Source organism: Ailuropoda melanoleuca, chromosome 19, assembly GCF_002007445.2.
Source record: "Ailuropoda melanoleuca isolate Jingjing chromosome 19, ASM200744v2, whole genome shotgun sequence".
Classification (NCBI taxonomy): Eukaryota; Metazoa; Chordata; class Mammalia; order Carnivora; family Ursidae; genus Ailuropoda; species Ailuropoda melanoleuca.
This window is the reverse complement of record NC_048236.1, coordinates 18,535,440-18,545,287: the sequence shown is the minus strand read 5'-3', so window position 1 is coordinate 18,545,287 and position 9,848 is coordinate 18,535,440. Positions and strand designations below refer to the sequence as shown.

General features: G+C 32.8%; 1 protein-coding gene across 1 annotated transcript in view; it reads left to right on the top strand.

Moving 5' to 3' along the window:
• EYS (eyes shut homolog) overlaps nucleotides 1–9,848 on the top strand; it is a 1,484,071-nt gene that overhangs the window by 221,819 nt on the left and 1,252,404 nt on the right.

Below are 9,848 nucleotides of genomic sequence, written 5' to 3'. Positions count from 1 at the left end.
ATGGTTTTTAGGGTTACAAAAGAAGAAATACTATAGGGAGTTTGTTTGATATTGAATACGTTAATTACTAGCTATGCAAACCCTAGAAATTACTTAAAACCTATGCTCTTTAGCTTCCTCATCTATAAAATAAAATAAAATAAAAATAGATCTACCTTATTGCTGAGGAGTATTAACTATATGAGTATTAGGTATTAAGGACTCTTAAAAAGGGTAAGAGCATTTCTAAAATTCACATTTATATCAAATTGGGTATTTTTAAATAAATATATATTTCATAGAGTGTTACCTAGTTTTCACTGTAAAAATTTTAGGTGAAACTTTCTTAACAAGTTTTAATCTTTGTTTTGCTGAGGTTTACTTTTTTCTTAAATGGCAGTTGATATGTAATTATTCTTGATATGAATTTGTACAGAGAAATAATTATACACACATATGGCACACACACACACAACACAGAGAATAGGGAAAAAAACTCTAGGGAAACAGTTGTTAAAGTGTTTAATCCTAGGATACATGATTATAGATATATTTTTTCTCTAATTGACTTATTTGTATTTTCTGCCATAACGATTAGTAAAGAATCTTTTGAATGCGAAAAGCAAAAGCCTGATCATAAAACACTTAAAATACATTGTACTTCTAACACTGAAGGATCTGGATTGAATGTTAACATGACCATTAAAAATATTTAGTCTTTTATTTTCCTTCTGTTGAATTGGTCATTTATTTCATTTTAAACCTGAATGGCCACNCACACACAACACAGAGAATAGGGAAAAAAACTCTAGGGAAACAGTTGTTAAAGTGTTTAATCCTAGGATACATGATTATAGATATATTTTTTCTCTAATTGACTTATTTGTATTTTCTGCCATAACGATGAGTAAAGAATCTTTTGAATGTGAAAAGCAAAAGCCTGATCATAAAACACTTAAAAATACATTGTACTTCTAACACTGAAGGATCTGGATTGAATGTTAACATGACCATTAAAAATATTTAGTCTTTTATTTTCCTTCTGTTGAATTGGTCATTTATTTCATTTTAAACCTGAATGGCCACTTGGCTGTATTTCAAAAGCAATAGGTATTTTGGAAACCTTTCATTTTTTATTTTTATTTTTTTTAAGATTTTTTTAAGATTTTACTTATTTGAGAGAGGGTCAGAGGGAGAAGCCGACTCCCTGCTGAGCAGGGAGCCAGATGCAGGACTCGATCCTGGAACTCCAGGATCATGACCTAGGCTAAAGGCCGACGCTTAACAAACTGAGCCACCCAGGTGCCCCTGGAAATCTTTTAAATTGGGGGGGGGGATGTGCAAATGAATACAATTTCTGTTACTCTTAAATAAACTGCTGAAAATAGGACAAATTATTTCTAGTTAGCAGTTAAGATGTTGCATAAGGCAACATCCAGGTAACCTATTACCACGGGGTCAGAGCCATTCTTTGCAGCACTGCATCCTGGACACATACATGCCTATTGAAGCCTGAGTTAGCACATCAATCTACAGTGTCATTTGCCTCGAGATAGCTCTTTGTTGTTCAGGATACCAGTGCTGGTCAGCCAGAGTTATGTACAGTCTGATTTTCTTTTGGCAAGTCATAGCTTTATCCCTCTCCCATTGCTGTGATGCATGTGTAATTTTTATTGTAGTTTAGTTGATTGCCTTGAAATTGCTTTCCATCTCATGTAAATTTGCAAATGTCTGTGTGTGATTGGTGTTCACAGTTGAAAGAACATAAATTGTTCCTATTTTACACAGGTGATATGTGAGCATATTTCCCTAAAGTTCCCCGAAAGAAGGACAGGATGTTGAAAATCAAATAATAGTAATTTACCTGTTTAAAGAAGCAGCTGTTACTGTGGTCTAAAATACCCATCCCATTTTGTGTGCTCTTGCCACAACAAAACCAATATCCATTTGGTTGGAAGATATTTCACATATATGTTTGATATTTTTATCACATTTTCCAGTTTTCTTGGGAGGCAAATGTTACTTTATCAAACGTAAACATACATATTTAACAGAATCTTACATATTCACTCCAATTCATAAAAAAGTAAGGCTGAAAACTGTTAAAAAATCATAGTTATAGATCATTTTAAATATATATTTTTAGTTTAGAGAAAAATGCAGAGCATACTGCTTTGTCTCAGAACTAATGCTAGATTTTGGAATTTCTAGCTTACCTAAGTTACCTATAGCATATTGCATTGATGAAGAATTTTACTAAGGCAAAGATTGAATCAGTTGAATCTTTCCAGACCATTTCTATCACTGCAAATTTTTCAGATCAGCATATGAACTGTCACTTCCCATTCTCTGGCTTCTCATTCATACCCTACAGGGAAAGGTTTGGGAATTTTTGTAGGAGTAGTACCCTGCACCTATATGTTGTCATGCATGTCTTGGCTTAACTAATATAGTTTATTTCCCAGTGTTCACTTGTTTGGTTGATAGTAACGTGCAAATTGTGGAATGTTTTCACATATGAAATCCAAAGTACCCACTGCTGTCCTATTCACCAGTATCTTCTTTTGGCTCAAAGAACCATGGCCTCTATTGGCAGGTACTAGTTCCTTGTGTTCAAGCACAGCAGGACCTGCTATTTCTGGCCTGAATTGAGGGAGCACAGTTTTGTTTCTTTCTAAATTGGCCTGCAACTTACTCTGAACTAGTTCTTTTTCTCTTGTGTTTGCTTTGTTTCGTTTTCTTTAATGGTAAATATTCACTTTCCTCCATAAAGGTATGGAAAACGATAACATATGCTTTCCATCATTAGATTTGTGCAGGCAAATGATCCTACTCAGCACCCAGGGAGTGATTTTGACTTCAGAGCACTTTACAAACATTAAGTAATGATAACTAACCAACTGTGATCCAGGAAGGAGCATAACCAGGGATAAGTAGGTATTCCATCATTTCTAGTATATGCACCCATCATTTTTAAGCTTCTTTAACATAAAAGGTTCAATAGCTAAGACATAATTAATGAATTTTATTTGTGCTGATTTTGCTTTATTTTATTCTCTTCTGTGCTTTAATGAGGCAATATTTTTTGCTTACGTTAAACTGCTGCTGGAAGGAAGCAGTCAGTAGCATTGATCCTGAGAACCTTATTAATATGTTCCGCAGAGTGACACATGTGCTGGGACTGCTCTATAGTAGAGGAGCAAATGACACAGAAGTACGAAATCTCAGCCTGGAAAAATCATGATTTTTATTTTTTATTTTTTTTTTCAAAATAGTGAACAGTGGGCTAGTGTGATTTACAAAGCTCAAGTCAATTAAGCCGGAATATTTTTTCATTGTGGCATTATTTATACTGGTATATTACAACTCCAATTCCAAACATATAGTAAATTATTGCAGTCACTATTATTATAAATATATTAAATTATATATATATATATTTTCTTAGAAAAGAGGACTGGGGTGTTAAGTTACTCATTCTTTTTACATTGCCTTTTTTGGCTTTTTGTTAAGCACATGCTGTCTATATTGCTAACAACATGTTAGGGGGCATGTGTTAAAAATAAAATTTTGACGATTTAACTACAAAATTAAGATAGATGCAGATGTAGAAACTGTATTTTTTTATGGTTGTTATTATAAGTTGCTACGAACTCAATGGCTTAAAACAACAGAAATATATTATCTTATTGCTCTGCCACTCAGAAGTATGAAATGTGCCTCAGTGGGCTAATCAAGATGTTGGCAAAGTTGCATTCCTTCTAAAGGATCTAAGGGATAATCTTCTTCTTGTCCTTTCTCGTGTCTAGAGGTTGCCCAAATTTCTTGGTTCATGGCTCTCTTTATCTTTAAAGCCAGCCAGCAACAGTAGATTGAATTCTCACCTCAACCTCCTCTTCTGCCACCTTCTCCCACTTTTAGAGACCCTTGTGGTTACATTGAGATTCCAAGATAATCCTGGATAGTATCCCTTCTTAAGGTCATCTGACTAGAACCTTAATTTCTTCTCAACCTTAATTTCTCTTTGTCGTATATATCCATGTATATTCACAGGTCCAGGGACTAGGATGTAAATAACTTTGTAAGCCATTATTCTGACTTTCACTGAGATGCGTTGTGAAGTGTTTTCCCTGAACAAATTAATGATGCTGGGACAAGTAAGCATATTTTTTTGGATGATCCCCTTCCATTTTGTTTATAACAGAACCTGTTTTTAAGGAAATAGAAGAGAGAGAAATAACACCACTTTTTTAGCTTTTTAAAGCTAGTATTATAAATATTGTATCCAAAAAGTTTATCAATTATGATTATTTTTCAGTTCCCTTAAATTTTATAGTTTATATGTTGATAGTCTTATTATTAGCATTGTCCTCAGTCCATATCATGGTCTTCCAGTGGAACTGAAAAAAGAATGAAATTCCTAGAGCTAAGTTCGTGGGAATTGAGGAAACTGTAAAATACTTGATATGTCTTCTGTACTATATTCCTAATAAGATTAGTAGAGCTATATATATTTTATTTACTTTTACTAGAATTCATTTGCAGGATTAAGAAAACAATTATTTTAAAAGAATATGAAAGTAAACTTGGATATGATTTTAAATGAAAGTATTTAATATAAAAAATAAGCATAAATTTAGTAGAAAATACTCTAATGTTTTAAAAATGAATTTGTACAGTGTAACTATTCAAATTATAATATTAAAATTAATTCTGAAAATAATTGTGAAAAGCCATTGTTATAGGACAGTTAAATGTGAAGTTATAAAGTAAGTACTCTTAATTAATTTCAAATGACTTTAACTTCCAGTAAATGTCAGAGACAAAAATAAATTTGTGAAAAATAAAATTTACAGTGTTCTTATATGAATAAACTTATTCACAATAAAATTTCAAAGTAAATGGTACCCATCATTATCAAATTGTTTCTCAAGTTTGGAAAAGGTCTTCCTCAGTAGACATGTCTCTTGACTAGGTAAGTAGACTTTTTTTTTTCATTGAAACTGGATTATTTTTTATTCTTACTCAGCCTTCAGAGTATGGAGAATTGCATTTATTTAATCCATTTAACTCACAACTCTGTATACAATACATAGCAAGCACAAAACAGCAACCGAAGAAGCCCTTACACCCCAGTGGAACTGAAAGCTGCATGAAAAATTTGGAATTATTCATACTCTGGCAAGAAACGTCTGTCACTCTGGCTGTACTATTATTTTCTTGCCTATTCATGTTGACGTGAGTTTTTCTTAGTAGTAGCAGTTGAGATTAGAATATATTGGAAAAGAATCTGCACGCTGTTCTTATATTTGACATTAAACTGTGAGTAGAAATCCAGAAATTGTTACATTATCTCCATTCTTTGATCCTGCCCTCCCACCCCACATCCATTCCTGGTTGGCTCATCCCTTGTGTAAAGGTATTAAATTTTACTTAAACTATAAAACCAAAATACTATTCCAAACATCTACATGAATTCCATTTGTAAATTGAGTATTAAATAGAATGGTGTATGTGCCTAGGATAAATGTTATGCAATTCTAATGTATAAAGAATATATTTAAGCAGCACTTTAAAAGAATTTGAAAGTTTAGTATGGCCAGACTTCTGCTGTCTAAACTTTGTTTTATATGTAATTTTTATTTTTTATATATGTATTTTATTTTATTATAAACTTTAGTATACAGTCCCAAATTACGTTTCTGTTTATGGCCTGTTTCAATCTGTCAAGCCCTCAAGGTGATAGTGATGAATGCTGTCACTACAGATGCAAAGGCAGTTTCTCAGGTATGGGAATATTAAAAAGGAGGGCTACTTGCCTCGACATATTTTCAATATAAATAAAACCCATGTGTTTGGGGACAAATATTTATGGTGGATCCAGTATCATTAATGAGGACAAGAGTATGTCAAAATTTAGAGTTTCATGGGACCAACTAACACTCCCATTTAGCAAAAATGTCTTCAGGAACTGTAATGTGATGCTACGCTTTTACAGCTGTCAACATAAGAGGAGGCCTGGTCTTAAGAACAACCCTTTAGATGATGTAAATTATTTCCATGAAAAGTCATGTTTATAAGTAGATAACTATGTGTGTGAATTTGAAATAACTTTTAGTTTTCTGTGAATTCTATTATCTAACTTCCAAAAGTACCTTTCTCTACACCATTTCAGCTATGCTGTCATTTATTCTGTAATCTTTACTCCTGTGTTGTATCACTCACTGTGCAGAAATCAGTACCAAAATGACACATAAAGTCCCCTTAGTTACCACTCTAGAGCTGCCAGCAACCCAAACAGTGTAAAACCCACTCTACTAAGACATACCACGTCTCCCACCTAGGACCATAACACGTCTTGCTCTAGATTTCCACTGCTTAAAGTGTAATTTAATTTTTTCCAGAAATTCCGCATTAAAGGGAAGTTATAAATCTTCATATAAACTGTGTTGTTTCCTATATTTTAGTCTCAAAAATTGCCGGGAACACAATATGTTACTCTAAAGCATATCAAAATAGTTTCCCATGATTTATGTTGAGATACAGTTCTCTCAAAAGAAGGAAGTCGATAGATCTTAAGTAACCTAATGCATCTCTAATAACCAATTAACATATAAGGTGTGGCAGAAGATGTATTTAATTATCTACCTATAATAACAGAAGGCAAGCTAATATTACACCCATGTTTTTGTTATAGGAATTTTAACTAGGCCAGGGAACTAGCACAGGAAAGGAAGTAATTTGTGAGGTACTTTCCATTAAACTAGCTTAATCCTGACAAAAGCCTCAGATATAGAGATTAAATACCCCATTTTAGAATATTGAAGTTCAGAGTGGTTATTGAAGACATTTTAAACTTGTACTTCAAAAGTATTCTGTATATAACTTTTTATTTTTAAAGATTTTATTTTTTATTTATTTATTTGACAGAGATAGAGACAGCCAGCGAGAGAGGGAACACAAGCAGGGGGAGTGGGAGAGGAAGATGCAGGCTCATAGCAGAGGAGCCTGATGTGGGGCTCGAACCCATAACGCTGGGATCACGCCCTGAGCCAAAGGCAGACGCTTAACCGCTGTTGCCACCTAGGCGCCCCTGTATATAACTTTTTGATAATATTTTACATGAAAATNGATCCCATAACGCTGGGATCACGCCCTGAGCCAAAGGCAGACGCTTAACCGCTGTGCCACCTAGGCGCCCCTGTATATAACTTTTTGATAATACTTTACATGAAAATGCAGCAGATGCCATGAATAATAACAAATGAGTTATACTGAACTAGCCTTCAGTAAAATTGCCTTGTTTGGGGCGACTATTTTCTTGATTAACTGTACCCAATACAGTATCATTCTCCCAAGAAAAGGCAAAAACAGACAAAATAGAGCCTGGCAATATGACAGAGCCTAACACTCATGTGATAGCATCCACGGCTTCTCTGAAGTTGAAGTTGGATAGGTGTTTGCTAGAAACAGCCAAGAAAGAATTGGGGTACTTTATTTTTAGTGCTGACTCTTTCAATAATTAGGATATTTTGTCACCAGAACAAGTCAATTAAACTCCACTGACCGTATTTTCAAATTTTTGGAACAAGTATGATAGAATAGATGTTTCTTAATTGTCTCTCAGCTTAGTGTACTAGAATTTGATACTGCTATGAAACTAGGATTTCAGAGTGGGTATCATGGCCGCCTTAGAAACTTGTGAATATGCGAGGCTGATCACACTGAGTGTGAAATCTACATGCAGTTGATAGTCTGTGGTGTGGAGTATGATATCACAGAATTGTATACTCTACTGTCGCTTTTTTTTTTTTTTGAGAGAGACAGAGTGTGTGTGGGAGTTGAAGGGGAGAGGGGCAAAGGAAGACGGGGAGACAGAGAATCTTAGGCAGGCTTCACACTCAGTGAGGAGCTGACCTGGGGCTCAATCTCAGGATCCTGAGATCATGACCTGAGCTGACATCAAGGGTCTGATGCTTGACTAACTGAGCAACCCAGGTGCCCCTGTCTCATTTTCAACACAACTGCTTACTCCCCTGACATAATTTTTAGTGCCATGTCTAATAGCTGAATCCTTAAGAAACATGTCATTCTAAGGAAAAGAATAGCAATTTAAGTCTAAGCATAAGTTTTTCATTATGACAACAGTTTTTTAGGAAGCCAAGACCAATTACTATAGTTGCGTCATTATTGGTAACTCCAAATAGCTGAGAATATTAGTGGGCATTAAATGTGTAATGGTTTCTACATGATGAGATTTTGATATATTGCAGCTCTTAAGCACATGTTTTTTTCAGACTATTTCAAGTTACCAAAGTAATAGAAGATCTATAGTCAGGTGGCATATAAATCAGGATTATGATTATGTTAAATATAAATGTTTTAGCTGAATAAAGGAGGCTTCTATGATTTCAGTTATTTTAAATGACAATAACATTGATATGTGGTAATTTAAGAATAATTGAATATAAAATAAATATATAAAAATGATTTATAAATTTCCCACAATCTGAAAATCTAGAGATTATTAATATTTTGGCAGATATATGTATCTCTTTTCATTTACAAAATGAACTGTTGCATTAATATATAATATTTAATTATAAATAGTTGAGATGATTCATATATATATGTGCATGGTTTGTCATTTTTCAACATAATAATGTATATAAGAATTTTTCAGTTAAAATTTATTTTTATTATCAGTATAAAATATTTCATTATAGATATGCATCTATTTGAAATAACTATTCCGCAATTTTGGACATTTAACTTTTCCCTGTTTTCTTTTCTACTTTAATAATGTTGTGACTTAGTGTACCCCCATCTTTGTACAAACTTTTCATCTTGTAGTGATAATAGATTTCCCAGGACTGGGAGAGTTTTACTGATGAGTCAAAGTACATACTTGTTTGAGGTTTTTAATTTGTAAAGCCAAATTGCATTCTAGAAATTTTCTACGAATACTCATTTCCAGGGACTGAACAACCAAATTCTTACCAGCATTAAGTATTATTTTCCATAATTATTTTCTAATTTGGTTTAAATACATGTTATTATTTTACATTGACTCAATTTCTATTTATAATGTGAATGGCTATTTTTATGATGTATTATTCTTTTGCTGATTTTTAAAAATTAAATCAAGGATTTGTATTTTTTTCCTCGGGTTTATGTTACTTATTTGTTTGAATCATGTTTTATATGGCCTTATTTTATCAATTTATTGAAAGTCATTTATACTTGCTATACTGAAAGTATTTCCAATTAAATCTGAAGGGCAATCCAGTGCACCAAATGATGAGTCAAATTATCTAAGTATATTCCAACATATTTGGGATATGAATCATCTGAAGTATAACCTTTGCTTGGATTCCAATAAAGGACACATTGTTTTCACCTGAAAGATATTTGTAGCAGGAGGAAGTACAGCCATTGCTTGAGAAAATTTTATTTTAGTGTTTGGTTATAGTAGAAAATGCCAACTACACTTTTCAAATCTTTTTTTTCTTTTTAGTGTTTTCATCCATATGGTACCTATGTCTTAAGAGTATCAAAAGAAAAAGATAATACCAAATACCAAAGATATAAAATAACTAGAAAATATAAATGCCAACCAGATAGAAAATATAATAAAAAGAAGCACATTTGTAATAGTTTTCAAAATATTGTGAAATAAAAGGAAAAATTCTAAACATGAAATGTAACATACTGGATTAAACAAAATGTTAAAATTCATAATGTAAAAGTATATGAATGGAGAAAAATACCGTATTTTCGAATAATTACTTTTTTATTACAAGGTATGCCCTCCAACATTTTTATAAATATTTGGAATTCTAGATAAATCCTAAGAAAATATGTTGAAA